The 22662-nt window shown below is 61.1% G+C and overlaps 67 non-coding genes across 67 annotated transcripts; all 67 read left to right on the forward strand.

The window, feature by feature from the left end:
• The first annotated feature begins 161 nt into the window (after positions 1-161).
• On the forward strand, positions 162-280 carry LOC122978490. Its single transcript, XR_006402648.1, has one exon. It is a non-coding gene; the product is annotated as a 5S ribosomal RNA (ribosomal RNA).
• A 212-nt stretch (positions 281-492) lies between these two features.
• On the forward strand, positions 493-611 carry LOC122978491. Its single transcript, XR_006402649.1, has one exon. It is a non-coding gene; the product is annotated as a 5S ribosomal RNA (ribosomal RNA).
• A 224-nt stretch (positions 612-835) lies between these two features.
• On the forward strand, positions 836-954 carry LOC122978492. The gene has a single exon (XR_006402650.1). It is a non-coding gene; the product is annotated as a 5S ribosomal RNA (ribosomal RNA).
• A 224-nt stretch (positions 955-1178) lies between these two features.
• On the forward strand, positions 1179-1297 carry LOC122978493. Its single transcript, XR_006402651.1, has one exon. It is a non-coding gene; the product is annotated as a 5S ribosomal RNA (ribosomal RNA).
• Positions 1298-1521: 224 nt separating this feature from the next.
• LOC122978494 lies at positions 1522-1640 on the forward strand. The gene has a single exon (XR_006402652.1). It is a non-coding gene; the product is annotated as a 5S ribosomal RNA (ribosomal RNA).
• A 224-nt stretch (positions 1641-1864) lies between these two features.
• Positions 1865-1983, forward strand: LOC122978495. Its single transcript, XR_006402653.1, has one exon. It is a non-coding gene; the product is annotated as a 5S ribosomal RNA (ribosomal RNA).
• Positions 1984-2207: 224 nt separating this feature from the next.
• Positions 2208-2326, forward strand: LOC122978496. Its single transcript, XR_006402654.1, has one exon. It is a non-coding gene; the product is annotated as a 5S ribosomal RNA (ribosomal RNA).
• A 224-nt stretch (positions 2327-2550) lies between these two features.
• LOC122978497 lies at positions 2551-2669 on the forward strand. The gene has a single exon (XR_006402655.1). It is a non-coding gene; the product is annotated as a 5S ribosomal RNA (ribosomal RNA).
• A 224-nt stretch (positions 2670-2893) lies between these two features.
• LOC122978499 lies at positions 2894-3012 on the forward strand. The gene has a single exon (XR_006402657.1). It is a non-coding gene; the product is annotated as a 5S ribosomal RNA (ribosomal RNA).
• Positions 3013-3236: 224 nt separating this feature from the next.
• LOC122978500 lies at positions 3237-3355 on the forward strand. Its single transcript, XR_006402658.1, has one exon. It is a non-coding gene; the product is annotated as a 5S ribosomal RNA (ribosomal RNA).
• A 224-nt stretch (positions 3356-3579) lies between these two features.
• LOC122978502 lies at positions 3580-3698 on the forward strand. The gene has a single exon (XR_006402659.1). It is a non-coding gene; the product is annotated as a 5S ribosomal RNA (ribosomal RNA).
• Positions 3699-3910: 212 nt separating this feature from the next.
• Positions 3911-4029, forward strand: LOC122978087. Its single transcript, XR_006402296.1, has one exon. It is a non-coding gene; the product is annotated as a 5S ribosomal RNA (ribosomal RNA).
• A 212-nt stretch (positions 4030-4241) lies between these two features.
• On the forward strand, positions 4242-4360 carry LOC122977852. Its single transcript, XR_006402067.1, has one exon. It is a non-coding gene; the product is annotated as a 5S ribosomal RNA (ribosomal RNA).
• Positions 4361-4572: 212 nt separating this feature from the next.
• On the forward strand, positions 4573-4691 carry LOC122977931. The gene has a single exon (XR_006402145.1). It is a non-coding gene; the product is annotated as a 5S ribosomal RNA (ribosomal RNA).
• Positions 4692-4915: 224 nt separating this feature from the next.
• On the forward strand, positions 4916-5034 carry LOC122978503. The gene has a single exon (XR_006402660.1). It is a non-coding gene; the product is annotated as a 5S ribosomal RNA (ribosomal RNA).
• A 212-nt stretch (positions 5035-5246) lies between these two features.
• On the forward strand, positions 5247-5365 carry LOC122977854. Its single transcript, XR_006402069.1, has one exon. It is a non-coding gene; the product is annotated as a 5S ribosomal RNA (ribosomal RNA).
• Positions 5366-5577: 212 nt separating this feature from the next.
• Positions 5578-5696, forward strand: LOC122977295. Its single transcript, XR_006401535.1, has one exon. It is a non-coding gene; the product is annotated as a 5S ribosomal RNA (ribosomal RNA).
• A 224-nt stretch (positions 5697-5920) lies between these two features.
• LOC122978504 lies at positions 5921-6039 on the forward strand. Its single transcript, XR_006402661.1, has one exon. It is a non-coding gene; the product is annotated as a 5S ribosomal RNA (ribosomal RNA).
• A 224-nt stretch (positions 6040-6263) lies between these two features.
• LOC122978407 lies at positions 6264-6382 on the forward strand. The gene has a single exon (XR_006402568.1). It is a non-coding gene; the product is annotated as a 5S ribosomal RNA (ribosomal RNA).
• A 212-nt stretch (positions 6383-6594) lies between these two features.
• LOC122977954 lies at positions 6595-6713 on the forward strand. Its single transcript, XR_006402167.1, has one exon. It is a non-coding gene; the product is annotated as a 5S ribosomal RNA (ribosomal RNA).
• A 224-nt stretch (positions 6714-6937) lies between these two features.
• Positions 6938-7056, forward strand: LOC122978505. Its single transcript, XR_006402662.1, has one exon. It is a non-coding gene; the product is annotated as a 5S ribosomal RNA (ribosomal RNA).
• A 212-nt stretch (positions 7057-7268) lies between these two features.
• Positions 7269-7387, forward strand: LOC122977855. Its single transcript, XR_006402070.1, has one exon. It is a non-coding gene; the product is annotated as a 5S ribosomal RNA (ribosomal RNA).
• Positions 7388-7599: 212 nt separating this feature from the next.
• LOC122978506 lies at positions 7600-7718 on the forward strand. The gene has a single exon (XR_006402663.1). It is a non-coding gene; the product is annotated as a 5S ribosomal RNA (ribosomal RNA).
• A 224-nt stretch (positions 7719-7942) lies between these two features.
• Positions 7943-8061, forward strand: LOC122978507. The gene has a single exon (XR_006402664.1). It is a non-coding gene; the product is annotated as a 5S ribosomal RNA (ribosomal RNA).
• Positions 8062-8285: 224 nt separating this feature from the next.
• Positions 8286-8404, forward strand: LOC122978508. The gene has a single exon (XR_006402665.1). It is a non-coding gene; the product is annotated as a 5S ribosomal RNA (ribosomal RNA).
• A 212-nt stretch (positions 8405-8616) lies between these two features.
• On the forward strand, positions 8617-8735 carry LOC122977955. Its single transcript, XR_006402168.1, has one exon. It is a non-coding gene; the product is annotated as a 5S ribosomal RNA (ribosomal RNA).
• Positions 8736-8959: 224 nt separating this feature from the next.
• LOC122978509 lies at positions 8960-9078 on the forward strand. The gene has a single exon (XR_006402666.1). It is a non-coding gene; the product is annotated as a 5S ribosomal RNA (ribosomal RNA).
• Positions 9079-9302: 224 nt separating this feature from the next.
• On the forward strand, positions 9303-9421 carry LOC122978511. Its single transcript, XR_006402668.1, has one exon. It is a non-coding gene; the product is annotated as a 5S ribosomal RNA (ribosomal RNA).
• A 212-nt stretch (positions 9422-9633) lies between these two features.
• LOC122977957 lies at positions 9634-9752 on the forward strand. Its single transcript, XR_006402170.1, has one exon. It is a non-coding gene; the product is annotated as a 5S ribosomal RNA (ribosomal RNA).
• Positions 9753-9976: 224 nt separating this feature from the next.
• LOC122978512 lies at positions 9977-10095 on the forward strand. Its single transcript, XR_006402669.1, has one exon. It is a non-coding gene; the product is annotated as a 5S ribosomal RNA (ribosomal RNA).
• A 212-nt stretch (positions 10096-10307) lies between these two features.
• On the forward strand, positions 10308-10426 carry LOC122978513. The gene has a single exon (XR_006402670.1). It is a non-coding gene; the product is annotated as a 5S ribosomal RNA (ribosomal RNA).
• Positions 10427-10650: 224 nt separating this feature from the next.
• On the forward strand, positions 10651-10769 carry LOC122978514. Its single transcript, XR_006402671.1, has one exon. It is a non-coding gene; the product is annotated as a 5S ribosomal RNA (ribosomal RNA).
• A 224-nt stretch (positions 10770-10993) lies between these two features.
• Positions 10994-11112, forward strand: LOC122978515. The gene has a single exon (XR_006402672.1). It is a non-coding gene; the product is annotated as a 5S ribosomal RNA (ribosomal RNA).
• Positions 11113-11336: 224 nt separating this feature from the next.
• On the forward strand, positions 11337-11455 carry LOC122978518. The gene has a single exon (XR_006402674.1). It is a non-coding gene; the product is annotated as a 5S ribosomal RNA (ribosomal RNA).
• Positions 11456-11667: 212 nt separating this feature from the next.
• LOC122977856 lies at positions 11668-11786 on the forward strand. Its single transcript, XR_006402071.1, has one exon. It is a non-coding gene; the product is annotated as a 5S ribosomal RNA (ribosomal RNA).
• A 212-nt stretch (positions 11787-11998) lies between these two features.
• Positions 11999-12117, forward strand: LOC122977857. Its single transcript, XR_006402072.1, has one exon. It is a non-coding gene; the product is annotated as a 5S ribosomal RNA (ribosomal RNA).
• Positions 12118-12329: 212 nt separating this feature from the next.
• Positions 12330-12448, forward strand: LOC122977958. Its single transcript, XR_006402171.1, has one exon. It is a non-coding gene; the product is annotated as a 5S ribosomal RNA (ribosomal RNA).
• Positions 12449-12672: 224 nt separating this feature from the next.
• LOC122978519 lies at positions 12673-12791 on the forward strand. The gene has a single exon (XR_006402675.1). It is a non-coding gene; the product is annotated as a 5S ribosomal RNA (ribosomal RNA).
• Positions 12792-13003: 212 nt separating this feature from the next.
• LOC122978104 lies at positions 13004-13122 on the forward strand. Its single transcript, XR_006402312.1, has one exon. It is a non-coding gene; the product is annotated as a 5S ribosomal RNA (ribosomal RNA).
• Positions 13123-13346: 224 nt separating this feature from the next.
• LOC122978520 lies at positions 13347-13465 on the forward strand. Its single transcript, XR_006402676.1, has one exon. It is a non-coding gene; the product is annotated as a 5S ribosomal RNA (ribosomal RNA).
• Positions 13466-13677: 212 nt separating this feature from the next.
• On the forward strand, positions 13678-13796 carry LOC122977859. The gene has a single exon (XR_006402073.1). It is a non-coding gene; the product is annotated as a 5S ribosomal RNA (ribosomal RNA).
• Positions 13797-14008: 212 nt separating this feature from the next.
• Positions 14009-14127, forward strand: LOC122978521. The gene has a single exon (XR_006402677.1). It is a non-coding gene; the product is annotated as a 5S ribosomal RNA (ribosomal RNA).
• A 224-nt stretch (positions 14128-14351) lies between these two features.
• Positions 14352-14470, forward strand: LOC122978522. The gene has a single exon (XR_006402678.1). It is a non-coding gene; the product is annotated as a 5S ribosomal RNA (ribosomal RNA).
• A 224-nt stretch (positions 14471-14694) lies between these two features.
• LOC122978524 lies at positions 14695-14813 on the forward strand. The gene has a single exon (XR_006402680.1). It is a non-coding gene; the product is annotated as a 5S ribosomal RNA (ribosomal RNA).
• Positions 14814-15037: 224 nt separating this feature from the next.
• Positions 15038-15156, forward strand: LOC122978525. Its single transcript, XR_006402681.1, has one exon. It is a non-coding gene; the product is annotated as a 5S ribosomal RNA (ribosomal RNA).
• Positions 15157-15380: 224 nt separating this feature from the next.
• On the forward strand, positions 15381-15499 carry LOC122978526. Its single transcript, XR_006402682.1, has one exon. It is a non-coding gene; the product is annotated as a 5S ribosomal RNA (ribosomal RNA).
• Positions 15500-15711: 212 nt separating this feature from the next.
• LOC122978527 lies at positions 15712-15830 on the forward strand. The gene has a single exon (XR_006402683.1). It is a non-coding gene; the product is annotated as a 5S ribosomal RNA (ribosomal RNA).
• Positions 15831-16054: 224 nt separating this feature from the next.
• LOC122978528 lies at positions 16055-16173 on the forward strand. The gene has a single exon (XR_006402684.1). It is a non-coding gene; the product is annotated as a 5S ribosomal RNA (ribosomal RNA).
• A 224-nt stretch (positions 16174-16397) lies between these two features.
• LOC122978529 lies at positions 16398-16516 on the forward strand. The gene has a single exon (XR_006402685.1). It is a non-coding gene; the product is annotated as a 5S ribosomal RNA (ribosomal RNA).
• Positions 16517-16740: 224 nt separating this feature from the next.
• LOC122978530 lies at positions 16741-16859 on the forward strand. Its single transcript, XR_006402686.1, has one exon. It is a non-coding gene; the product is annotated as a 5S ribosomal RNA (ribosomal RNA).
• Positions 16860-17071: 212 nt separating this feature from the next.
• Positions 17072-17190, forward strand: LOC122977860. Its single transcript, XR_006402074.1, has one exon. It is a non-coding gene; the product is annotated as a 5S ribosomal RNA (ribosomal RNA).
• Positions 17191-17402: 212 nt separating this feature from the next.
• LOC122977861 lies at positions 17403-17521 on the forward strand. The gene has a single exon (XR_006402075.1). It is a non-coding gene; the product is annotated as a 5S ribosomal RNA (ribosomal RNA).
• A 212-nt stretch (positions 17522-17733) lies between these two features.
• LOC122977959 lies at positions 17734-17852 on the forward strand. Its single transcript, XR_006402172.1, has one exon. It is a non-coding gene; the product is annotated as a 5S ribosomal RNA (ribosomal RNA).
• Positions 17853-18076: 224 nt separating this feature from the next.
• LOC122978531 lies at positions 18077-18195 on the forward strand. The gene has a single exon (XR_006402687.1). It is a non-coding gene; the product is annotated as a 5S ribosomal RNA (ribosomal RNA).
• Positions 18196-18407: 212 nt separating this feature from the next.
• Positions 18408-18526, forward strand: LOC122978068. Its single transcript, XR_006402278.1, has one exon. It is a non-coding gene; the product is annotated as a 5S ribosomal RNA (ribosomal RNA).
• A 224-nt stretch (positions 18527-18750) lies between these two features.
• On the forward strand, positions 18751-18869 carry LOC122978532. Its single transcript, XR_006402688.1, has one exon. It is a non-coding gene; the product is annotated as a 5S ribosomal RNA (ribosomal RNA).
• Positions 18870-19081: 212 nt separating this feature from the next.
• Positions 19082-19200, forward strand: LOC122978534. Its single transcript, XR_006402689.1, has one exon. It is a non-coding gene; the product is annotated as a 5S ribosomal RNA (ribosomal RNA).
• Positions 19201-19424: 224 nt separating this feature from the next.
• LOC122978536 lies at positions 19425-19543 on the forward strand. Its single transcript, XR_006402691.1, has one exon. It is a non-coding gene; the product is annotated as a 5S ribosomal RNA (ribosomal RNA).
• Positions 19544-19767: 224 nt separating this feature from the next.
• Positions 19768-19886, forward strand: LOC122978537. Its single transcript, XR_006402692.1, has one exon. It is a non-coding gene; the product is annotated as a 5S ribosomal RNA (ribosomal RNA).
• A 224-nt stretch (positions 19887-20110) lies between these two features.
• Positions 20111-20229, forward strand: LOC122978538. The gene has a single exon (XR_006402693.1). It is a non-coding gene; the product is annotated as a 5S ribosomal RNA (ribosomal RNA).
• Positions 20230-20441: 212 nt separating this feature from the next.
• LOC122977862 lies at positions 20442-20560 on the forward strand. The gene has a single exon (XR_006402076.1). It is a non-coding gene; the product is annotated as a 5S ribosomal RNA (ribosomal RNA).
• Positions 20561-20772: 212 nt separating this feature from the next.
• LOC122977863 lies at positions 20773-20891 on the forward strand. The gene has a single exon (XR_006402077.1). It is a non-coding gene; the product is annotated as a 5S ribosomal RNA (ribosomal RNA).
• Positions 20892-21103: 212 nt separating this feature from the next.
• On the forward strand, positions 21104-21222 carry LOC122977960. Its single transcript, XR_006402173.1, has one exon. It is a non-coding gene; the product is annotated as a 5S ribosomal RNA (ribosomal RNA).
• Positions 21223-21446: 224 nt separating this feature from the next.
• On the forward strand, positions 21447-21565 carry LOC122978539. The gene has a single exon (XR_006402694.1). It is a non-coding gene; the product is annotated as a 5S ribosomal RNA (ribosomal RNA).
• Positions 21566-21777: 212 nt separating this feature from the next.
• Positions 21778-21896, forward strand: LOC122978124. Its single transcript, XR_006402330.1, has one exon. It is a non-coding gene; the product is annotated as a 5S ribosomal RNA (ribosomal RNA).
• A 224-nt stretch (positions 21897-22120) lies between these two features.
• Positions 22121-22239, forward strand: LOC122978540. Its single transcript, XR_006402695.1, has one exon. It is a non-coding gene; the product is annotated as a 5S ribosomal RNA (ribosomal RNA).
• Positions 22240-22463: 224 nt separating this feature from the next.
• On the forward strand, positions 22464-22582 carry LOC122978541. Its single transcript, XR_006402696.1, has one exon. It is a non-coding gene; the product is annotated as a 5S ribosomal RNA (ribosomal RNA).
• The last annotated feature ends 80 nt before the right edge of the window (positions 22583-22662 follow it).

Below are 22662 nucleotides of genomic sequence, written 5' to 3' on the forward strand. Positions count from 1 at the left end.
TCTCTCTTGTTTTCCTCCGTGTCTGTGCAGAACTGTGCGCGGGAGTCCCGCTCTCTGGTGTTTCTCCGAGGGAGGAACGGATGGGAACGCTGCCGCCTGGGCCTTGGAGGCGCGTCTGACGAGCGCCACCCCTAAGAGGCCCATGCGTGGTACCTTGGACAGCTTACGGCCATACCACCCTGAACACGCCCGATCTCGTCTGATCTCGGAAGCCAAGCAGGGTCGGGCCTGGTTAGTACTTGGACGGGAGACCGCCTGGGAATACCAGGTGCTGTAAGCTTTTTCACTTTTCTCCACAAGCGCCCGTCCGCCGCGCCTAACGTAGGGATCCTCTCTCTTGTTTTCCTCCGTGTCTGTGCAGAACTGTGCGCGGGAGTCCCGCTCTCTGGTGTTTCTCCGAGGGAGGAACGGATGGGAACGCTGCCGCCTGGGCCTTGGAGGCGCGTCTGACGAGCGCCACCCCTAAGAGGCCCATGCGTGGTACCTTGGACAGCTTACGGCCATACCACCCTGAACACGCCCGATCTCGTCTGATCTCGGAAGCCAAGCAGGGTCGGGCCTGGTTAGTACTTGGACGGGAGACCGCCTGGGAATACCAGGTGCTGTAAGCTTTTTCACTTTTCTCCACAAGCGCCCGTCCGCCGCGCTTAACGTAGGGATCCTCTCTCTTGTTTTCCTCCGTGTCTGTGCAGAACTGTGCGCGGGAGTCCCGCTCTCTGGTGTTTCTCCGAGGGAGGAACGGATGGGAACGCTCCCGGCGCAGCTGCCGCCTGGGCCTTGGAGGCGCGTCTGACGAGCGCCACCCCTAAGAGGCCCATGCGTGGTACCTTGGACAGCTTACGGCCATACCACCCTGAACACGCCCGATCTCGTCTGATCTCGGAAGCCAAGCAGGGTCGGGCCTGGTTAGTACTTGGACGGGAGACCGCCTGGGAATACCAGGTGCTGTAAGCTTTTTCACTTTTCTCCACAAGCGCCCGTCCGCCGCGCCTAACGTAGGGATCCTCTCTCTTGTTTTCCTCCGTGTCTGTGCAGAACTGTGCGCGGGAGTCCCGCTCTCTGGTGTTTCTGCGAGGGAGGAACGGATGGGAACGCTCCCGGTGCAGCTGCCGCCTGGGCCTTGGAGGCGCGTCTGACGAGCGCCACCCCTAAGAGGCCCATGCGTGGTACCTTGGACAGCTTACGGCCATACCACCCTGAACACGCCCGATCTCGTCTGATCTCGGAAGCCAAGCAGGGTCGGGCCTGGTTAGTACTTGGACGGGAGACCGCCTGGGAATACCAGGTGCTGTAAGCTTTTTCACTTTTCTCCACAAGCGCCCGTCCGCCGCGCTTAACGTAGGGATCCTCTCTCTTGTTTTCCTCCGTGTCTGTGCAGAACTGTGCGCGGGAGTCCCGCTCTCTGGTGTTTCTCCGAGGGAGGAACGGATGGGAACGCTCCCGGCGCAGCTGCCGCCTGGGCCTTGGAGGCGCGTCTGACGAGCGCCACCCCTAAGAGGCCCATGCGTGGTACCTTGGACAGCTTACGGCCATACCACCCTGAACACGCCCGATCTCGTCTGATCTCGGAAGCCAAGCAGGGTCGGGCCTGGTTAGTACTTGGACGGGAGACCGCCTGGGAATACCAGGTGCTGTAAGCTTTTTCACTTTTCTCCACAAGCGCCCGTCCGCCGCGCTTAACGTAGGGATCCTCTCTCTTGTTTTCCTCCGTGTCTGTGCAGAACTGTGCGCGGGAGTCCCGCTCTCTGGTGTTTCTCCGAGGGAGGAACGGATGGGAACGCTCCCGGCGCAGCTGCCGCCTGGGCCTTGGAGGTGCGTCTGACGAGCGCCACCCCTAAGAGGCCCAAGCGTGGTACCTTGGACAGCTTACGGCCATACCACCCTGAACACGCCCGATCTCGTCTGATCTCGGAAGCCAAGCAGGGTCGGGCCTGGTTAGTACTTGGACGGGAGACCGCCTGGGAATACCAGGTGCTGTAAGCTTTTTCACTTTTCTCCACAAGCGCCCGTCCGCCGCGCTAAACGTAGGGATCCTCTCTCTTGTTTTCCTCCGTGTCTGTGCAGAACTGTGCGCGGGAGTCCCGCTCTCTGGTGTTTCTCCGAGGGAGGAACGGATGGGAACGATCCCGGCGCAGCTGCCGCCTGGGCCTTGGAGGCGCGTCTGACGAGCGCCACCCCTAAGAGGCCCATGCGTGGTACCTTGGACAGCTTACGGCCATACCACCCTGAACACGCCCGATCTCGTCTGATCTCGGAAGCCAAGCAGGGTCGGGCCTGGTTAGTACTTGGACGGGAGACCGCCTGGGAATACCAGGTGCTGTAAGCTTTTTCACTTTTCTCCACAAGCGCCCGTCCGCCGCGCTTAACGTAGGGATCCTCTCTCTTGTTTTCCTCCGTGTCTGTGCAGAACTGTGCGCGGGAGTCCCGCTCTCTGGTGTTTCTCCGAGGGAGGAACGGATGGGAACGCTCCCGGCGCAGCTGCCGCCTGGGCCTTGGAGGTGCGTCTGACGAGCGCCACCCCTAAGAGGCCCAAGCGTGGTACCTTGGACAGCTTACGGCCATACCACCCTGAACACGCCCGATCTCGTCTGATCTCGGAAGCCAAGCAGGGTCGGGCCTGGTTAGTACTTGGACGGGAGACCGCCTGGGAATACCAGGTGCTGTAAGCTTTTTCACTTTTCTCCACAAGCGCCCGTCCGCCGCGCTAAACGTAGGGATCCTCTCTCTTGTTTTCCTCCGTGTCTGTGCAGAACTGTGCGCGGGAGTCCCGCTCTCTGGTGTTTCTCCGAGGGAGGAACGGATGGGAACGATCCCGGCGCAGCTGCCGCCTGGGCCTTGGAGGCGCGTCTGACGAGCGCCACCCCTAAGAGGCCCATGCGTGGTACCTTGGACAGCTTACGGCCATACCACCCTGAACACGCCCGATCTCGTCTGATCTCGGAAGCCAAGCAGGGTCGGGCCTGGTTAGTACTTGGACGGGAGACCGCCTGGGAATACCAGGTGCTGTAAGCTTTTTCACTTTTCTCCACAAGCGCCCGTCCGCCGCGCTTAACGTAGGGATCCTCTCTCTTGTTTTCCTCCGTGTCTGTGCAGAACTGTGCGCGGGAGTCCCGCTCTCTGGTGTTTCTCCGAGGGAGGAACGGATGGGAACGCTCCCGGCGCAGCTGCCGCCTGGGCCTTGGAGGTGCGTCTGACGAGCGCCACCCCTAAGAGGCCCAAGCGTGGTACCTTGGACAGCTTACGGCCATACCACCCTGAACACGCCCGATCTCGTCTGATCTCGGAAGCCAAGCAGGGTCGGGCCTGGTTAGTACTTGGACGGGAGACCGCCTGGGAATACCAGGTGCTGTAAGCTTTTTCACTTTTCTCCACAAGCGCCCGTCCGCCGCGCTAAACGTAGGGATCCTCTCTCTTGTTTTCCTCCGTGTCTGTGCAGAACTGTGCGCGGGAGTCCCGCTCTCTGGTGTTTCTCCGAGGGAGGAACGGATGGGAACGATCCCGGCGCAGCTGCCGCCTGGGCCTTGGAGGCGCGTCTGACGAGCGCCACCCCTAAGAGGCCCATGCGTGGTACCTTGGACAGCTTACGGCCATACCACCCTGAACACGCCCGATCTCGTCTGATCTCGGAAGCCAAGCAGGGTCGGGCCTGGTTAGTACTTGGACGGGAGACCGCCTGGGAATACCAGGTGCTGTAAGCTTTTTCACTTTTCTCCACAAGCGCCCGTCCGCCGCGCTTAACGTAGGGATCCTCTCTCTTGTTTTCCTCCGTGTCTGTGCAGAACTGTGCGCGGGAGTCCCGCTCTCTGGTGTTTCTCCGAGGGAGGAACGGATGGGAACGCTGCCGCCTGGGCCTTGGAGGCGCGTCTGACGAGCGCCACCCCTAAGAGGCCCATGCGTGGTACCTTGGACAGCTTACGGCCATACCACCCTGAACACGCCCGATCTCGTCTGATCTCGGAAGCCAAGCAGGGTCGGTCCTGGTTAGTACTTGGACGGGAGACCGACTGGGAATACCAGGTGCTGTAAGCTTTTTCACTTTTCTCCACAAGCGCCCGTCCGCCGCGCTTAACGTAGGGATCCTCTCTCTTGTTTTCCTCCGTGTCTGTGCAGAACTGTGCGCGGGAGTCCCGCTCTCTGGTGTTTCTCCGAGGGAGGAACGGATGGGAACGCTGCCGCCTGGGCCTTGGAGGCGCGTCTGACGAGCGCCACCCCTAAGAGGCCCATGCGTGGTACCTTGGACAGCTTACGGCCATACCACCCTGAACACGCCCGATCTCGTCTGATCTCGGAAGCCAAGCAGGGTCGGGCCTGGTTAGTACTTGGACGGGAGACCGACTGGGAATACCAGGTGCTGTAAGCTTTTTCACTTTTCTCCACAAGCGCCCGTCCGCCGCGCCTAACGTAGGGATCCTCTCTCTTGTTTTCCTCCGTGTCTGTGCAGAACTGTGCGCGGGAGTCCCGCTCTCTGGTGTTTCTCCGAGGGAGGAACGGATGGGAACGCTGCCGCCTGGGCCTTGGAGGCGCGTCTGACGAGCCCCACCCCTAAGAGGCCCATGCGTGGTACCTTGGACAGCTTACGGCCCTACCACCCTGAACACGCCCGATCTCGTCTGATCTCGGAAGCCAAGCAGGGTCGGGCCTGGTTAGTACTTGGACGGGAGACCGCCTGGGAATACCAGGTGCTGTAAGCTTTTTCACTTTTCTCCACAAGCGCCCGTCCGCCGCGCTTAACGTAGGGATCCTCTCTCTTGTTTTCCTCCGTGTCTGTGCAGAACTGTGCGCGGGAGTCCCGCTCTCTGGTGTTTCTCCGAGGGAGGAACGGATGGGAACGCTCCCGGCGCAGCTGCCGCCTGGGCCTTGGAGGCGCGTCTGACGAGCGCCACCCCTAAGAGGCCCATGCGTGGTACCTTGGACAGCTTACGGCCATACCACCCTGAACACGCCCGATCTCGTCTGATCTCGGAAGCCAAGCAGGGTCGGGCCTGGTTAGTACTTGGACGGGAGACCGCCTGGGAATACCAGGTGCTGTAAGCTTTTTCACTTTTCTCCACAAGCGCCCGTCCGCCGCGCTTAACGTAGGGATCCTCTCTCTTGTTTTCCTCCGTGTCTGTGCAGAACTGTGCGCGGGAGTCCCGCTCTCTGGTGTTTCTCCGAGGGAGGAACGGATGGGAACGCTGCCGCCTGGGCCTTGGAGGCGCGTCTGACGAGCGCCACCCCTAAGAGGCCCATGCGTGGTACCTTGGACAGCTTACGGCCATACCACCCTGAACACGCCCGATCTCGTCTGATCTCGGAAGCCAAGCAGGGTCGGGCCTGGTTAGTACTTGGACGGGAGACCGACTGGGAATACCAGGTGCTGTAAGCTTTTTCACTTTTCTCCACAAGCGCCCGTCCGCCGCGCTTAACGTAGGGATCCTCTCTCTTGTTTTCCTCCGTGTCTGTGCAGAACTGTGCGCGGGAGTCCCGCTCTCTGGTGTTTCTCCGAGGGAGGAACGGATGGGAACGCTGCCGCCTGGGCCTTGGAGGCGCGTCTGACGAGCGCCACCCCTAAGAGGCCCATGCGTGGTACCTTGGACAGCTTACGGCCATACCACCCTGAATACGCCCGATCTCGTCTGATCTCGGAAGCCAAGCAGGGTCGGGCCTGGTTAGTACTTGGACGGGAGACCGCCTGGGAATACCAGGTGCTGTAAGCTTTTTCACTTTTCTCCACAAGCGCCCGTCCGCCGCGCTTAACGTAGGGATCCTCTCTCTTGTTTTCCTCCGTGTCTGTGCAGAACTGTGCGCGGGAGTCCCGCTCTCTGGTGTTTCTCCGAGGGAGGAACGGATGGGAACGCTCCCGGCGCAGCTGCCGCCTGGGCCTTGGAGGCGCGTCTGACGAGCGCCACCCCTAAGAGGCCCATGCGTGGTACCTTGGACAGCTTACGGCCATACCACCCTGAACACGCCCGATCTCGTCTGATCTCGGAAGCCAAGCAGGGTCGGGCCTGGTTAGTACTTGGACGGGAGACCGCCTGGGAATACCAGGTGCTGTAAGCTTTTTCACTTTTCTCCACAAGCGCCCGTCCGCCGCGCTTAACGTAGGGATCCTCTCTCTTGTTTTCCTCCGTGTCTGTGCAGAACTGTGCGCGGGAGTCCCGCTCTCTGGTGTTTCTCCCAGGGAGGAACGGATGGGAACGCTCCCGGCGCAGCTGCCGCCTGGGCCTTGGAGGCGCGTCTGACGAGCGCCACCCCTAAGAGGCCCATGCGTGGTACCTTGGACAGCTTACGGCCATACCACCCTGAACACGCCCGATCTCATCTGATCTCGGAAGCCAAGCAGGGTCGGGCCTGGTTAGTACTTGGACGGGAGACCGCCTGGGAATACCAGGTGCTGTAAGCTTTTTCACTTTTCTCCACAAGCGCCCGTCCGCCGCGCCTAACGTAGGGATCCTCTCTCTTGTTTTCCTCCGTGTCTGTGCAGAACTGTGCGCGGGAGTCCCGCTCTCTGGTGTTTCTCCCAGGGAGGAACGGATGGGAACGCTGCCGCCTGGGCCTTGGAGGCGCGTCTGACGAGCGCCACCCCTAAGAGGCCCATGCGTGGTACCTTGGACAGCTTACGGCCATACCACCCTGAACACGCCCGATCTCGTCTGATCTCGGAAGCCAAGCAGGGTCGGGCCTGGTTAGTACTTGGACGGGAGACCGCCTGGGAATACCAGGTGCTGTAAGATTTTTCACTTTTCTCCACAAGCGCCCGTCCGCCGCGCTTAACGTAGGGATCCTCTCTCTTGTTTTCCTCCGTGTCTGTGCAGAACTGTGCGCGGGAGTCCCGCTCTCTGGTGTTTCTCCGAGGGAGGAACGGATGGGAACGCTCCCGGCGCAGCTGCCGCCTGGGCCTTGGAGGCGCGTCTGACGAGCGCCACCCCTAAGAGGCCCATGCGTGGTACCTTGGACAGCTTACGGCCATACCACCCTGAACACGCCCGATCTCGTCTGATCTCGGAAGCCAAGCAGGGTCGGGCCTGGTTAGTACTTGGACGGGAGACCGCCTGGGAATACCAGGTGCTGTAAGCTTTTTCACTTTTCTCCACAAGCGCCCGTCCGCCGCGCTTAACGTAGGGATCCTCTCTCTTGTTTTCCTCCGTGTCTGTGCAGAACTGTGCGCGGGAGTCCCGCTCTCTGGTGTTTCTCCGAGGGAGGAACGGATGGGAACGCTGCCGCCTGGGCCTTGGAGGCGCGTCTGACGAGCGCCACCCCTAAGAGGCCCATGCGTGGTACCTTGGACAGCTTACGGCCATACCACCCTGAACACGCCCGATCTCGTCTGATCTCGGAAGCCAAGCAGGGTCGGGCCTGGTTAGTACTTGGACGGGAGACCGACTGGGAATACCAGGTGCTGTAAGCTTTTTCACTTTTCTCCACAAGCGCCCGTCCGCCGCGCTTAACGTAGGGATCCTCTCTCTTGTTTTCCTCCGTGTCTGTGCAGAACTGTGCGCGGGAGTCCCGCTCTCTGGTGTTTCTCCGAGGGAGGAACGGATGGGAACGCTGCCGCCTGGGCCTTGGAGGCGCGTCTGACGAGCGCCACCCCTAAGAGGCCCATGCGTGGTACCTTGGACAGCTTACGGCCATACCACCCTGAACACGCCCGATCTCGTCTGATCTCGGAAGCCAAGCAGGGTCGGGCCTGGTTAGTACTTGGACGGGAGACCGCCTGGGAATACCAGGTGCTGTAAGCTTTTTCACTTTTCTCCACAAGCGCCCGTCCGCCGCGCTTAACGTAGGGATCCTCTCTCTTGTTTTCCTCCGTGTCTGTGCAGAACTGTGCGCGGGAGTCCCGCTCTCTGGTGTTTCTCCGAGGGAGGAACGGATGGGAACGCTCCCGGCGCAGCTGCCGCCTGGGCCTTGGAGGCGCGTCTGACGAGCGCCACCCCTAAGAGGCCCATGCGTGGTACCTTGGACAGCTTACGGCCATACCACCCTGAACACGCCCGATCTCGTCTGATCTCGGAAGCCAAGCAGGGTCGGGCCTGGTTAGTACTTGGACGGGAGACCGCCTGGGAATACCAGGTGCTGTAAGCTTTTTCACTTTTCTCCACAAGCGCCCGTCCGCCGCGCTTAACGTAGGGATCCTCTCTCTTGTTTTCCTCCGTGTCTGTGCAGAACTGTGCGCGGGAGTCCCGCTCTCTGGTGTTTCTCCCAGGGAGGAACGGATGGGAACGCTCCCGGCGCAGCTGCCGCCTGGGCCTTGGAGGCGCGTCTGACGAGCGCCACCCCTAAGAGGCCCATGCGTGGTACCTTGGACAGCTTACGGCCATACCACCCTGAACACGCCCGATCTCGTCTGATCTCGGAAGCCAAGCAGGGTCGGGCCTGGTTAGTACTTGGACGGGAGACCGCCTGGGAATACCAGGTGCTGTAAGCTTTTTCACTTTTCTCCACAAGCGCCCGTCCGCCGCGCCTAACGTAGGGATCCTCTCTCTTGTTTTCCTCCGTGTCTGTGCAGAACTGTGCGCGGGAGTCCCGCTCTCTGGTGTTTCTCCGAGGGAGGAACGGATGGGAACGCTGCCGCCTGGGCCTTGGAGGCGCGTCTGACGAGCGCCACCCCTAAGAGGCCCATGCGTGGTACCTTGGACAGCTTACGGCCATACCACCCTGAACACGCCCGATCTCGTCTGATCTCGGAAGCCAAGCAGGGTCGGGCCTGGTTAGTACTTGGACGGGAGACCGCCTGGGAATACCAGGTGCTGTAAGATTTTTCACTTTTCTCCACAAGCGCCCGTCCGCCGCGCTTAACGTAGGGATCCTCTCTCTTGTTTTCCTCCGTGTCTGTGCAGAACTGTGCGCGGGAGTCCCGCTCTCTGGTGTTTCTCCGAGGGAGGAACGGATGGGAACGCTCCCGGCGCAGCTGCCGCCTGGGCCTTGGAGGCGCATCTGACGAGCGCCACCCCTAAGAGGCCCATGCGTGGTACCTTGGACAGCTTACGGCCATACCACCCTGAACACGCCCGATCTCGTCTGATCTCGGAAGCCAAGCAGGGTCGGGCCTGGTTAGTACTTGGACGGGAGACCGCCTGGGAATACCAGGTGCTGTAAGCTTTTTCACTTTTCTCCACAAGCGCCCGTCCGCCGCGCTTAACGTAGGGATCCTCTCTCTTGTTTTCCTCCGTGTCTGTGCAGAACTGTGCGCGGGAGTCCCGCTCTCTGGTGTTTCTCCGAGGGAGGAACGGATGGGAACGCTCCCGGCGCAGCTGCCGCCTGGGCCTTGGAGGCGCGTCTGACGAGCGCCACCCCTAAGAGGCCCATGCGTGGTACCTTGGACAGCTTACGGCCATACCACCCTGAACACGCCCGATCTCGTCTGATCTCGGAAGCCAAGCAGGGTCGGGCCTGGTTAGTACTTGGACGGGAGACCGCCTGGGAATACCAGGTGCTGTAAGCTTTTTCACTTTTCTCCACAAGCGCCCGTCCGCCGCGCCTAACGTAGGGATCCTCTCTCTTGTTTTCCTCCGTGTCTGTGCAGAACTGTGCGCGGGAGTCCCGCTCTCTGGTGTTTCTCCGAGGGAGGAACGGATGGGAACGCTGCCGCCTGGGCCTTGGAGGCGCGTCTGACGAGCGCCACCCCTAAGAGGCCCATGCGTGGTACCTTGGACAGCTTACGGCCATACCACCCTGAACACGCCCGATCTCGTCTGATCTCGGAAGCCAAGCAGGGTCGGGCCTGGTTAGTACTTGGACGGGAGACCGCCTGGGAATACCAGGTGCTGTAAGATTTTTCACTTTTCTCCACAAGCGCCCGTCCGCCGCGCTTAACGTAGGGATCCTCTCTCTTGTTTTCCTCCGTGTCTGTGCAGAACTGTGCGCGGGAGTCCCGCTCTCTGGTGTTTCTCCGAGGGAGGAACGGATGGGAACGCTCCCGGCGCAGCTGCCGCCTGGGCCTTGGAGGCGCGTCTGACGAGCGCCACCCCTAAGAGGCCCATGCGTGGTACCTTGGACAGCTTACGGCCATACCACCCTGAACACGCCCGATCTCGTCTGATCTCGGAAGCCAAGCAGGGTCGGGCCTGGTTAGTACTTGGACGGGAGACCGCCTGGGAATACCAGGTGCTGTAAGCTTTTTCACTTTTCTCCACAAGCGCCCGTCCGCCGCGCCTAACGTAGGGATCCTCTCTCTTGTTTTCCTCCGTGTCTGTGCAGAACTGTGCGCGGGAGTCCCGCTCTCTGGTGTTTCTCCGAGGGAGGAACGGATGGGAACGCTGCCGCCTGGGCCTTGGAGGCGCGTCTGACGAGCGCCACCCCTAAGAGGCCCATGCGTGGTACCTTGGACAGCTTACGGCCATACCACCCTGAACACGCCCGATCTCGTCTGATCTCGGAAGCCAAGCAGGGTCGGGCCTGGTTAGTACTTGGACGGGAGACCGCCTGGGAATACCAGGTGCTGTAAGCTTTTTCACTTTTCTCCACAAGCGCCCGTCCGCCGCGCTTAACGTAGGGATCCTCTCTCTTGTTTTCCTCCGTGTCTGTGCAGAACTGTGCGCGGGAGTCCCGCTCTCTGGTGTTTCTCCGAGGGAGGAACGGATGGGAACGCTCCCGGCGCAGCTGCCGCCTGGGCCTTGGAGGCGCGTCTGACGAGCGCCACCCCTAAGAGGCCCATGCGTGGTACCTTGGACAGCTTACGGCCATACCACCCTGAACACGCCCGATCTCGTCTGATCTCGGAAGCCAAGCAGGGTCGGGCCTGGTTAGTACTTGGACGGGAGACCGCCTGGGAATACCAGGTGCTGTAAGCTTTTTCACTTTTCTCCACAAGCGCCCGTCCGCCGCGCTTAACGTAGGGATCCTCTCTCTTGTTTTCCTCCGTGTCTGTGCAGAACTGTGCGCGGGAGTCCCGCTCTCTGGTGTTTCTCCGAGGGAGGAACGGATGGGAACGCTCCCGGCGCAGCTGCCGCCTGGGCCTTGGAGGTGCGTCTGACGAGCGCCACCCCTAAGAGGCCCAAGCGTGGTACCTTGGACAGCTTACGGCCATACCACCCTGAACACGCCCGATCTCGTCTGATCTCGGAAGCCAAGCAGGGTCGGGCCTGGTTAGTACTTGGACGGGAGACCGCCTGGGAATACCAGGTGCTGTAAGCTTTTTCACTTTTCTCCACAAGCGCCCGTCCGCCGCGCTAAACGTAGGGATCCTCTCTCTTGTTTTCCTCCGTGTCTGTGCAGAACTGTGCGCGGGAGTCCCGCTCTCTGGTGTTTCTCCGAGGGAGGAACGGATGGGAACGATCCCGGCGCAGCTGCCGCCTGGGCCTTGGAGGCGCGTCTGACGAGCGCCACCCCTAAGAGGCCCATGCGTGGTACCTTGGACAGCTTACGGCCATACCACCCTGAACACGCCCGATCTCGTCTGATCTCGGAAGCCAAGCAGGGTCGGGCCTGGTTAGTACTTGGACGGGAGACCGCCTGGGAATACCAGGTGCTGTAAGCTTTTTCACTTTTCTCCACAAGCGCCCGTCCGCCGCGCTTAACGTAGGGATCCTCTCTCTTGTTTTCCTCCGTGTCTGTGCAGAACTGTGCGCGGGAGTCCCGCTCTCTGGTGTTTCTCCGAGGGAGGAACGGATGGGAACGCTGCCGCCTGGGCCTTGGAGGCGCGTCTGACGAGCGCCACCCCTAAGAGGCCCATGCGTGGTACCTTGGACAGCTTACGGCCATACCACCCTGAACACGCCCGATCTCGTCTGATCTCGGAAGCCAAGCAGGGTCGGGCCTGGTTAGTACTTGGACGGGAGACCGACTGGGAATACCAGGTGCTGTAAGCTTTTTCACTTTTCTCCACAAGCGCCCGTCCGCCGCGCTTAACGTAGGGATCCTCTCTCTTGTTTTCCTCCGTGTCTGTGCAGAACTGTGCGCGGGAGTCCCGCTCTCTGGTGTTTCTCCGAGGGAGGAACGGATGGGAACGCTGCCGCCTGGGCCTTGGAGGCGCGTCTGACGAGCGCCACCCCTAAGAGGCCCATGCGTGGTACCTTGGACAGCTTACGGCCATACCACCCTGAACACGCCCGATCTCGTCTGATCTCGGAAGCCAAGCAGGGTCGGGCCTGGTTAGTACTTGGACGGGAGACCGACTGGGAATACCAGGTGCTGTAAGCTTTTTCACTTTTCTCCACAAGCGCCCGTCCGCCGCGCTTAACGTAGGGATCCTCTCTCTTGTTTTCCTCCGTGTCTGTGCAGAACTGTGCGCGGGAGTCCCGCTCTCTGGTGTTTCTCCGAGGGAGGAACGGATGGGAACGCTGCCGCCTGGGCCTTGGAGGTGCGTCTGACGAGCGCCACCCCTAAGAGGCCCATGCATGGTACCTTGGACAGCTTACGGCCATACCACCCTGAACACGCCCGATCTCGTCTGATCTCGGAAGCCAAGCAGGGTCGGGCCTGGTTAGTACTTGGACGGGAGACCGCCTGGGAATACCAGGTGCTGTAAGATTTTTCACTTTTCTCCACAAGCGCCCGTCCGCCGCGCTTAACGTAGGGATCCTCTCTCTTGTTTTCCTCCGTGTCTGTGCAGAACTGTGCGCGGGAGTCCCGCTCTCTGGTGTTTCTCCGAGGGAGGAACGGATGGGAACGCTCCCGGCGCAGCTGCCGCCTGGGCCTTGGAGGCGCGTCTGACGAGCGCCACCCCTAAGAGGCCCATGCGTGGTACCTTGGACAGCTTACGGCCATACCACCCTGAACACGCCCGATCTCGTCTGATCTCGGAAGCCAAGCAGGGTCGGGCCTGGTTAGTACTTGGACGGGAGACCGCCTGGGAATACCAGGTGCTGTAAGCTTTTTCACTTTTCTCCACAAGCGCCCGTCCGCCGCGCCTAACGTAGGGATCCTCTCTCTTGTTTTCCTCCGTGTCTGTGCAGAACTGTGCGCGGGAGTCCCGCTCTCTGGTGTTTCTCCGAGGGAGGAACGGATGGGAACGCTGCCGCCTGGGCCTTGGAGGCGCGTCTGACGAGCGCCACCCCTAAGAGGCCCATGCGTGGTACCTTGGACAGCTTACGGCCCTACCACCCAGAACACGCCCGATCTCGTCTGATCTCGGAAGCCAAGCAGGGTCGGGCCTGGTTAGTACTTGGACGGGAGACCGCCTGGGAATACCAGGTGCTGTAAGCTTTTTCACTTTTCTCCACAAGCGCCCGTCCGCCGCGCTTAACGTAGGGATCCTCTCTCTTGTTTTCCTCCGTGTCTGTGCAGAACTGTGCGCGGGAGTCCCGCTCTCTGGTGTTTCTCCGAGGGAGGAACGGATGGGAACGCTCCCGGCGCAGCTGCCGCCTGGGCCTTGGAGGCGCGTCTGACGAGCGCCACCCCTAAGAGGCCCATGCGTGGTACCTTGGACAGCTTACGGCCATACCACCCTGAACACGCCCGATCTCGTCTGATCTCGGAAGCCAAGCAGGGTCGGGCCTGGTTAGTACTTGGACGGGAGACCGCCTGGGAATACCAGGTGCTGTAAGCTTTTTCACTTTTCTCCACAAGCGCCCGTCCGCCGCGCTTAACGTAGGGATCCTCTCTCTTGTTTTCCTCCGTGTCTGTGCAGAACTGTGCGCGGGAGTCCCGCTCTCTGGTGTTTCTCCGAGGGAGGAACGGATGGGAACGCTGCCGCCTGGGCCTTGGAGGCGCGTCTGACGAGCGCCACCCCTAAGAGGCCCATGCGTGGTACCTTGGACAGCTTACGGCCATACCACCCTGAACACGCCCGATCTCGTCTGATCTCGGAAGCCAAGCAGGGTCGGGCCTGGTTAGTACTTGGACGGGAGACCGACTGGGAATACCAGGTGCTGTAAGCTTTTTCACTTTTCTCCACAAGCGCCCGTCCGCCGCGCTTAACGTAGGGATCCTCTCTCTTGTTTTCCTCCGTGTCTGTGCAGAACTGTGCGCGGGAGTCCCGCTCTCTGGTGTTTCTCCGAGGGAGGAACGGATGGGAACGCTGCCGCCTGGGCCTTGGAGGCGCGTCTGACGAGCGCCACCCCTAAGAGGCCCATGCGTGGTACCTTGGACAGCTTACGGCCATACCACCCTGAACACGCCCGATCTCGTCTGATCTCGGAAGCCAAGCAGGGTCGGGCCTGGTTAGTACTTGGACGGGAGACCGCCTGGGAATACCAGGTGCTGTAAGCTTTTTCACTTTTCTCCACAAGTGCCCGTCCGCCGCGCTTAACGTAGGGATCCTCTCTCTTGTTTTCCTCCGTGTCTGTGCAGAACTGTGCGCGGGAGTCCCGCTCTCTGGTGTTTCTCCGAGGGAGGAACGGATGGGAACGCTCCCGGCGCAGCTGCCGCCTGGGCCTTGGAGGCGCGTCTGACGAGCGCCACCCCTAAGAGGCCCATGCGTGGTACCTTGGACAGCTTACGGCCATACCACCCTGAACACGCCCGATCTCGTCTGATCTCGGAAGCCAAGCAGGGTCGGGCCTGGTTAGTACTTGGACGGGAGACCGCCTGGGAATACCAGGTGCTGTAAGCTTTTTCACTTTTCTCCACAAGCGCCCGTCCGCCGCGCCTAACGTAGGGATCCTCTCTCTTGTTTTCCTCCGTGTCTGTGCAGAACTGTGCGCGGGAGTCCCGCTCTCTGGTGTTTCTCCGAGGGAGGAACGGATGGGAACGCTCCCGGCGCAGCTGCCGCCTGGGCCTTGGAGGCGCGTCTGACGAGCGCCACCCCTAAGAGGCCCATGCGTGGTACCTTGGACAGCTTACGGCCATACCACCCTGAACACGCCCGATCTCGTCTGATCTCGGAAGCCAAGCAGGGTCGGGCCTGGTTAGTACTTGGACGGGAGACCGCCTGGGAATACCAGGTGCTGTAAGCTTTTTCACTTTTCTCCACAAGCGCCCGTCCGCCGCGCTTAACGTAGGGATCCTCTCTCTTGTTTTCCTCCGTGTCTGTGCAGAACTGTGCGCGGGAGTCCCGCTCTCTGGTGTTTCTCCGAGGGAGGAACGGATGGGAACGCTCCCGGCGCAGCTGCCGCCTGGGCCTTGGAGGCGCGTCTGACGAGCGCCACCCCTAAGAGGCCCATGCGTGGTACCTTGGACAGCTTACGGCCATACCACCCTGAACACGCCCGATCTCGTCTGATCTCGGAAGCCAAGCAGGGTCGGGCCTGGTTAGTACTTGGACGGGAGACCGCCTGGGAATACCAGGTGCTGTAAGCTTTTTCACTTTTCTCCACAAGCGCCCGTCCGCCGCGCTTAACGTAGGGATCCTCTCTCTTGTTTTCCTCCGTGTCTGTGCAGAACTGTGCGCGGGAGTCCCGCTCTCTGGTGTTTCTCCGAGGGAGGAACGGATGGGAACGCTCCCGGCGCAGCTGCCGCCTGGGCCTTGGAGGCGCGTCTGACGAGCGCCACCCCTAAGAGGCCCATGCGTGGTACCTTGGACAGCTTACGGCCATACCACCCTGAACACGCCCGATCTCGTCTGATCTCGGAAGCCAAGCAGGGTCGGGCCTGGTTAGTACTTGGACGGGAGACCGCCTGGGAATACCAGGTGCTGTAAGCTTTTTCACTTTTCTCCACAAGCGCCCGTCCGCCGCGCCTAACGTAGGGATCCTCTCTCTTGTTTTCCTCCGTGTCTGTGCAGAACTGTGCGCGGGAGTCCCGCTCTCTGGTGTTTCTCCGAGGGAGGAACGGATGGGAACGCTGCCGCCTGGGCCTTGGAGGCGCGTCTGACGAGCGCCACCCCTAAGAGGCCCATGCGTGGTACCTTGGACAGCTTACGGCCATACCACCCTGAACACGCCCGATCTCGTCTGATCTCGGAAGCCAAGCAGGGTCGGGCCTGGTTAGTACTTGGACGGGAGACCGCCTGGGAATACCAGGTGCTGTAAGCTTTTTCACTTTTCTCCACAAGCGCCCGTCCGCCGCGCTTAACGTAGGGATCCTCTCTCTTGTTTTCCTCCGTGTCTGTGCAGAACTGTGCGCGGGAGTCCCGCTCTCTGGTGTTTCTCCGAGGGAGGAACGGATGGGAACGCTCCCGGCGCAGCTGCCGCCTGGGCCTTGGAGGCGCGTCTGACGAGCGCCACCCCTAAGAGGCCCATGCGTGGTACCTTGGACAGCTTACGGCCATACCACCCTGAACACGCCCGATCTCGTCTGATCTCGGAAGCCAAGCAGGGTCGGGCCTGGTTAGTACTTGGACGGGAGACCGCCTGGGAATACCAGGTGCTGTAAGCTTTTTCACTTTTCTCCACAAGCGCCCGTCCGCCGCGCTTAACGTAGGGATCCTCTCTCTTGTTTTCCTCCGTGTCTGTGCAGAACTGTGCGCGGGAGTCCCGCTCTCTGGTGTTTCTCCGAGGGAGGAACGGATGGGAACGCTCCCGGCGCAGCTGCCGCCTGGGCCTTGGAGGCGCGTCTGACGAGCGCCACCCCTAAGAGGCCCAAGCGTGGTACCTTGGACAGCTTACGGCCATACCACCCTGAACACGCCCGATCTCGTCTGATCTCGGAAGCCAAGCAGGGTCGGGCCTGGTTAGTACTTGGACGGGAGACCGCCTGGGAATACCAGGTGCTGTAAGCTTTTTCACTTTTCTCCACAAGCGCCCGTCCGCCGCGCTAAACGTAGGGATCCTCTCTCTTGTTTTCCTCCGTGTCTGTGCAGAACTGTGCGCGGGAGTCCCGCTCTCTGGTGTTTCTCCGAGGGAGGAACGGATGGGAACGATCCCGGCGCAGCTGCCGCCTGGGCCTTGGAGGCGCGTCTGACGAGCGCCACCCCTAAGAGGCCCATGCGTGGTACCTTGGACAGCTTACGGCCATACCACCCTGAACACGCCCGATCTCGTCTGATCTCGGAAGCCAAGCAGGGTCGGGCCTGGTTAGTACTTGGACGGGAGACCGCCTGGGAATACCAGGTGCTGTAAGCTTTTTCACTTTTCTCCACAAGCGCCCGTCCGCCGCGCTTAACGTAGGGATCCTCTCTCTTGTTTTCCTCCGTGTCTGTGCAGAACTGTGCGCGGGAGTCCCGCTCTCTGGTGTTTCTCCGAGGGAGGAACGGATGGGAACGCTGCCGCCTGGGCCTTGGAGGCGCGTCTGACGAGCGCCACCCCTAAGAGGCCCATGCGTGGTACCTTGGACAGCTTACGGCCATACCACCCTGAACACGCCCGATCTCGTCTGATCTCGGAAGCCAAGCAGGGTCGGGCCTGGTTAGTACTTGGACGGGAGACCGACTGGGAATACCAGGTGCTGTAAGCTTTTTCACTTTTCTCCACAAGCGCCCGTCCGCCGCGCTTAACGTAGGGATCCTCTCTCTTGTTTTCCTCCGTGTCTGTGCAGAACTGTGCGCGGGAGTCCCGCTCTCTGGTGTTTCTCCGAGGGAGGAACGGATGGGAACGCTGCCGCCTGGGCCTTGGAGGTGCGTCTGACGAGCGCCACCCCTAAGAGGCCCATGCGTGGTACCTTGGACAGCTTACGGCCATACCACCCTGAACACGCCCGATCTCGTCTGATCTCGGAAGCCAAGCAGGGTCGGGCCTGGTTAGTACTTGGACGGGAGACCGACTGGGAATACCAGGTGCTGTAAGCTTTTTCACTTTTCTCCACAAGCGCCCGTCCGCCGCGCTTAACGTAGGGATCCTCTCTCTTGTTTTCCTCCGTGTCTGTGCAGAACTGTGCGCGGGAGTCCCGCTCTCTGGTGTTTCTCCGAGGGAGGAACGGATGGGAACGCTGCCGCCTGGGCCTTGGAGGTGCGTCTGACGAGCGCCACCCCTAAGAGGCCCATGCATGGTACCTTGGACAGCTTACGGCCATACCACCCTGAACACGCCCGATCTCGTCTGATCTCGGAAGCCAAGCAGGGTCGGGCCTGGTTAGTACTTGGACGGGAGACCGCCTGGGAATACCAGGTGCTGTAAGATTTTTCACTTTTCTCCACAAGCGCCCGTCCGCCGCGCTTAACGTAGGGATCCTCTCTCTTGTTTTCCTCCGTGTCTGTGCAGAACTGTGCGCGGGAGTCCCGCTCTCTGGTGTTTCTCCGAGGGAGGAACGGATGGGAACGCTCCCGGCGCAGCTGCCGCCTGGGCCTTGGAGGCGCGTCTGACGAGCGCCACCCCTAAGAGGCCCATGCGTGGTACCTTGGACAGCTTACGGCCATACCACCCTGAACACGCCCGATCTCGTCTGATCTCGGAAGCCAAGCAGGGTCGGGCCTGGTTAGTACTTGGACGGGAGACCGCCTGGGAATACCAGGTGCTGTAAGCTTTTTCACTTTTCTCCACAAGCGCCCGTCCGCCGCGCCTAACGTAGGGATCCTCTCTCTTGTTTTCCTCCGTGTCTGTGCAGAACTGTGCGCGGGAGTCCCGCTCTCTGGTGTTTCTCCGAGGGAGGAACGGATGGGAACGCTGCCGCCTGGGCCTTGGAGGCGCGTCTGACGAGCGCCACCCCTAAGAGGCCCATGCGTGGTACCTTGGACAGCTTACGGCCCTACCACCCTGACCACGCCCGATCTCGTCTGATCTCGGAAGCCAAGCAGGGTCGGGCCTGGTTAGTACTTGGACGGGAGACCGCCTGGGAATACCAGGTGCTGTAAGCTTTTTCACTTTTCTCCACAAGCGCCCGTCCGCCGCGCTTAACGTAGGGATCCTCTCTCTTGTTTTCCTCCGTGTCTGTGCAGAACTGTGCGCGGGAGTCCCGCTCTCTGGTGTTTCTCCGAGGGAGGAACGGATGGGAACGCTCCCGGCGCAGCTGCCGCCTGGGCCTTGGAGGCGCGTCTGACGAGCGCCACCCCTAAGAGGCCCATGCGTGGTACCTTGGACAGCTTACGGCCATACCACCCTGAACACGCCCGATCTCGTCTGATCTCGGAAGCCAAGCAGGGTCGGGCCTGGTTAGTACTTGGACGGGAGACCGCCTGGGAATACCAGGTGCTGTAAGCTTTTTCACTTTTCTCCACAAGCGCCCGTCCGCCGCGCCTAACGTAGGGATCCTCTCTCTTGTTTTCCTCCGTGTCTGTGCAGAACTGTGCGCGGGAGTCCCGCTCTCTGGTGTTTCTCCGAGGGAGGAACGGATGGGAACGCTGCCGCCTGGGCCTTGGAGGCGCGTCTGACGAGCGCCACCCCTAAGAGGCCCATGCGTGGTACCTTGGACAGCTTACGGCCATACCACCCTGAACACGCCCGATCTCGTCTGATCTCGGAAGCCAAGCAGGGTCGGGCCTGGTTAGTACTTGGACGGGAGACCGCCTGGGAATACCAGGTGCTGTAAGCTTTTTCACTTTTCTCCACAAGCGCCCGTCCGCCGCGCTTAACGTAGGGATCCTCTCTCTTGTTTTCCTCCGTGTCTGTGCAGAACTGTGCGCGGGAGTCCCGCTCTCTGGTGTTTCTCCGAGGGAGGAACGGATGGGAACGCTCCCGGCGCAGCTGCCGCCTGGGCCTTGGAGGCGCGTCTGACGAGCGCCACCCCTAAGAGGCCCATGCGTGGTACCTTGGACAGCTTACGGCCATACCACCCTGAACACGCCCGATCTCGTCTGATCTCGGAAGCCAAGCAGGGTCGGGCCTGGTTAGTACTTGGACGGGAGACCGCCTGGGAATACCAGGTGCTGTAAGCTTTTTCACTTTTCTCCACAAGCGCCCGTCCGCCGCGCTTAACGTAGGGATCCTCTCTCTTGTTTTCCTCCGTGTCTGTGCAGAACTGTGCGCGGGAGTCCCGCTCTCTGGTGTTTCTCCGAGGGAGGAACGGATGGGAACGCTCCCGGCGCAGCTGCCGCCTGGGCCTTGGAGGCGCGTCTGACGAGCGCCACCCCTAAGAGGCCCAAGCGTGGTACCTTGGACAGCTTACGGCCATACCACCCTGAACACGCCCGATCTCGTCTGATCTCGGAAGCCAAGCAGGGTCGGGCCTGGTTAGTACTTGGACGGGAGACCGCCTGGGAATACCAGGTGCTGTAAGCTTTTTCACTTTTCTCCACAAGCGCCCGTCCGCCGCGCTAAACGTAGGGATCCTCTCTCTTGTTTTCCTCCGTGTCTGTGCAGAACTGTGCGCGGGAGTCCCGCTCTCTGGTGTTTCTCCGAGGGAGGAACGGATGGGAACGATCCCGGCGCAGCTGCCGCCTGGGCCTTGGAGGCGCGTCTGACGAGCGCCACCCCTACGAGGCCCATGCGTGGTACCTTGGACAGCTTACGGCCATACCACCCTGAACACGCCCGATCTCGTCTGATCTCGGAAGCCAAGCAGGGTCGGGCCTGGTTAGTACTTGGACGGGAGACCGCCTGGGAATACCAGGTGCTGTAAGCTTTTTCACTTTTCTCCACAAGCGCCCGTCCGCCGCGCTTAACGTAGGGATCCTCTCTCTTGTTTTCCTCCGTGTCTGTGCAGAACTGTGCGCGGGAGTCCCGCTCTCTGGTGTTTCTCCGAGGGAGGAACGGATGGGAACGCTGCCGCCTGGGCCTTGGAGGCGCGTCTGACGAGCGCCACCCCTAAGAGGCCCATGCGTGGTACCTTGGACAGCTTACGGCCATACCACCCTGAACACGCCCGATCTCGTCTGATCTCGGAAGCCAAGCAGGGTCGGGCCTGGTTAGTACTTGGACGGGAGACCGACTGGGAATACCAGGTGCTGTAAGCTTTTTCACTTTTCTCCACAAGCGCCCGTCCGCCGCGCTTAACGTAGGGATCCTCTCTCTTGTTTTCCTCCGTGTCTGTGCAGAACTGTGCGCGGGAGTCCCGCTCTCTGGTGTTTCTCCGAGGGAGGAACGGATGGGAACGCTGCCGCCTGGGCCTTGGAGGTGCGTCTGACGAGCGCCACCCCTAAGAGGCCCATGCGTGGTACCTTGGACAGCTTACGGCCATACCACCCTGAACACGCCCGATCTCGTCTGATCTCGGAAGCCAAGCAGGGTCGGGCCTGGTTAGTACTTGGACGGGAGACCGACTGGGAATACCAGGTGCTGTAAGCTTTTTCACTTTTCTCCACAAGCGCCCGTCCGCCGCGCTTAACGTAGGGATCCTCTCTCTTGTTTTCCTCCGTGTCTGTGCAGAACTGTGCGCGGGAGTCCCGCTCTCTGGTGTTTCTCCGAGGGAGGAACGGATGGGAACGCTGCCGCCTGGGCCTTGGAGGTGCGTCTGACGAGCGCCACCCCTAAGAGGCCCATGCATGGTACCTTGGACAGCTTACGGCCATACCACCCTGAACACGCCCGATCTCGTCTGATCTCGGAAGCCAAGCAGGGTCGGGCCTGGTTAGTACTTGGACGGGAGACCGCCTGGGAATACCAGGTGCTGTAAGATTTTTCACTTTTCTCCACAAGCGCCCGTCCGCCGCGCTTAACGTAGGGATCCTCTCTCTTGTTTTCCTCCGTGTCTGTGCAGAACTGTGCGCGGGAGTCCCGCTCTCTGGTGTTTCTCCGAGGGAGGAACGGATGGGAACGCTCCCGGCGCAGCTGCCGCCTGGGCCTTGGAGGCGCGTCTGACGAGCGCCACCCCTAAGAGGCCCATGCGTGGTACCTTGGACAGCTTACGGCCATACCACCCTGAACACGCCCGATCTCGTCTGATCTCGGAAGCCAAGCAGGGTCGGGCCTGGTTAGTACTTGGACGGGAGACCGCCTGGGAATACCAGGTGCTGTAAGCTTTTTCACTTTTCTCCACAAGCGCCCGTCCGCCGCGCCTAACGTAGGGATCCTCTCTCTTGTTTTCCTCCGTGTCTGTGCAGAACTGTGCGCGGGAGTCCCGCTCTCTGGTGTTTCTCCGAGGGAGGAACGGATGGGAACGCTGCCGCCTGGGCCTTGGAGGCGCGTCTGACGAGCGCCACCCCTAAGAGGCCCATGCGTGGTACCTTGGACAGCTGACGGCCCTACCACCCTGACCACGCCCGATCTCGTCTGATCTCGGAAGCCAAGCAGGGTCGGGCCTGGTTAGTACTTGGACGGGAGACCGCCTGGGAATACCAGGTGCTGTAAGCTTTTTCACTTTTCTCCACAAGCGCCCGTCCGCCGCGCTTAACGTAGGGATCCTCTCTCTTGTTTTCCTCCGTGTCTGTGCAGAACTGTGCGCGGGAGTCCCGCTCTCTGGTGTTTCTCCGAGGGAGGAACGGATGGGAACGCTCCCGGCGCAGCTGCCGCCTGGGCCTTGGAGGCGCGTCTGACGAGCGCCACCCCTAAGAGGCCCATGCGTGGTACCTTGGACAGCTTACGGCCATACCACCCTGAACACGCCCGATCTCGTCTGATCTCGGAAGCCAAGCAGGGTCGGGCCTGGTTAGTACTTGGACGGGAGACCGCCTGGGAATACCAGGTGCTGTAAGCTTTTTCACTTTTCTCCACAAGCGCCCGTCCGCCGCGCCTAACGTAGGGATCCTCTCTCTTGTTTTCCTCCGTGTCTGTGCAGAACTGTGCGCGGGAGTCCCGCTCTCTGGTGTTTCTCCGAGGGAGGAACGGATGGGAACGCTCCCGGCGCAGCTGCCGCCTGGGCCTTGGAGGCGCGTCTGACGAGCGCCACCCCTAAGAGGCCCATGCGTGGTACCTTGGACAGCTTACGGCCATACCACCCTGAACACGCCCGATCTCGTCTGATCTCGGAAGCCAAGCAGGGTCGGGCCTGGTTAGTACTTGGACGGGAGACCGCCTGGGAATACCAGGTGCTGTAAGCTTTTTCACTTTTCTCCACAAGCGCCCGTCCGCCGCGCTTAACGTAGGGATCCTCTCTCTTGTTTTCCTCCGTGTCTGTGCA

The sequence above is a fragment of the Thunnus albacares genome, chromosome 24 (genome assembly GCF_914725855.1).
Source record: "Thunnus albacares chromosome 24, fThuAlb1.1, whole genome shotgun sequence".
Taxonomy (NCBI): Eukaryota; Metazoa; Chordata; class Actinopteri; order Scombriformes; family Scombridae; genus Thunnus; species Thunnus albacares.